This window comes from Arachis ipaensis, chromosome B02, assembly GCF_000816755.2.
Source record: "Arachis ipaensis cultivar K30076 chromosome B02, Araip1.1, whole genome shotgun sequence".
NCBI lineage: Eukaryota > Viridiplantae > Streptophyta > Magnoliopsida > Fabales > Fabaceae > Arachis > Arachis ipaensis.
Genome location: NC_029786.2, coordinates 8,532,667 through 8,534,775, shown reverse-complemented (window position 1 = coordinate 8,534,775; position 2,109 = coordinate 8,532,667). Strand labels below are relative to the sequence as shown.

The 2,109-nt window shown below is 32.1% G+C and overlaps 1 long non-coding RNA gene across 1 annotated transcript in view; it reads right to left on the bottom strand.

Moving 5' to 3' along the window:
- The window catches only part of LOC110268681, a 2,626-nt gene extending 1,135 nt beyond the window's left edge, over nt 1-1,491 (bottom strand). The window contains exons 1-2 of the long non-coding RNA XR_002357025.1: nt 1,143-1,491; nt 13-58 (exon numbers count right to left, since the gene is read on the bottom strand). This is a non-coding gene — a long non-coding RNA (uncharacterized LOC110268681). The remainder of the gene's footprint in view (nt 1-12; nt 59-1,142) is intronic.

Sequence of the window (2,109 nt, the reverse complement as noted above, 5' to 3'; positions counted from 1 at the left end):
TCCCAGTCTTACCACTGGTCATGGATGGAAGTTTCAACACCTAATTAAAGTACGTTACCTGTTAGTTCAAAAAAAAAATAATAAATGTAAATTCAAAGTATCAGACAATTAGACAAGTGTGTTTGAAATTTGGTAATATCCTAAATCCCGGTTTCAGCAGTACACGTGTCACAACTCCAGCTCATGATAATTGGTTAAGAAAAATAATTTAATTAATTATAATATATGTAGATTTAATAATTCAAACAACACTAAGCTACACTATTATATTTGACCTCAACATTTAAATGAGCATCTTTTATAATTCACCAATATTTATAATATCTATAGAATATAGGTGATAAATTACATATAAAAAAATGAAAGAGTTCATTAATCAAGAACAAGCTATAGAACAAGCCAGAGTAGTTAGCAAAGTCAATCAAGTTTTTAACATAGTTTTTACAAGGTTAACACAAAAATTAACATCCTTTAACAAAGTTTAACAAAATTTTTAACCCAATTTTTACAAACTCTCACAATGATTAACAACAACAAAAAAAGCCCTAAATGAGGTAATGAGCACAAAATCAAGAAACTTTAACAAAATTTAACAACAGATAAAAAAAAGCCAAGCACAAGCTGGTAACAGTTATCAGTACCAGTTTAGCATCAATCAATGAGCAAATGATTAACAAGCTCACCACAATGAGCAACAACAAAAAAAGAAGAGCACTGAATGAGGTAACGAGCACAAAATCAAGAAACTTAAACAAAATTTAACAACCAACAAAAAAGCCAAGAACAAGCCAGTAACAGTTTATCAGTACCAATTTAGCATCAATCAATAAGCCAGTAACAGAGTTAATTAATCAAGAATAGGCTAGAACAAGCTAGAGTAATGAGCAAAGCCAATCAACCAAGAACAAGCACTAAGCACTGACAGAGCATCCAATTAACTCAAGCACAAAGTAAAAAAACAAAACAGCAACACATCACTTAATCAATAATCATTAATCAATGAAAAACAAAACACCAACAGTGAGTATTAAAAAACGACGATCACTAACCATCGAGGAACAAGCATGAAGAGGGTTTGGTTTCTGAACAGACAATAAAAAAAAATAAAACACCAAGAACAAGTACTAGCAGTGAGCATTAACCTTTGACGGACGACGGAGAGCGGTTGAGCGCAACGGACGACGGAGAGCGGTTGAGCGCAACGGACGACGGCGAACAGGCGACTGATGACAGCGAACAGGGGATAGAGAGCGAACAGGTGACTGATGAGAGCGAACAGGGGATGGTGAGAGCGAAGTAACGAACGCCGATAGCACGAAGGCGGAAGTTCTTGAGTGCGACGGAGGCAGCAGCAGCAGTCTCTCACTCCGACACACGGCGACAAGATTGGTGGAGGCTAGGGTTTGCTTTCTTGGGTGGAGGCTAGGGCGTTTTGCTGATGACTAAGGAAGGAGTTGGAAAACGGAGCCAAACGCGTGCAAACCCTTTTTCCCTTTCAAACTAACAAATTATAAATTTTTATGTATTAGAGTTGTATCTATTAATTTAAATTACATAGTATTTAATACTATATTATAATTTAATATATCTTAAATAATATAAAAATATTTGTTAGTGATTTTTTACTTTTTATTTTGATGCTTTATTTTGTTAGACATTATAAGTATTAACTTTTTTCTTGTGTTCGCCACCATATAAAAAATATTTATGGTAGTTAACTTATTCATGTAAATTTTAGGGTTCACCAATTGAGACGTACAGTTTATAATGAACATAAATATTGCGTTAATTGATCTCAATGTTTAAATCAGCATTATTTTAGAGTGCAGTAACATTCATTATATATATGATTAGTATTTATCATGTGATTAGTATTTATAGTATTTATCATGTGATTAGTATTTATGACCTCAATGTTTAAATCATGTGATTAGTATTTATGGTGGTTTAACTTACTCATAAATTTTAGAATTTATCAATTAAGACGCATAATAATTTTGTTTTTAAGTATTTTTTTTTTCTTAAGCTCCACATGGTGTTCACAAATTTTATTATTTTTATCATAAAATTATCTTTTAAAATTAACTTTGGATAATTTAGCATTCACCT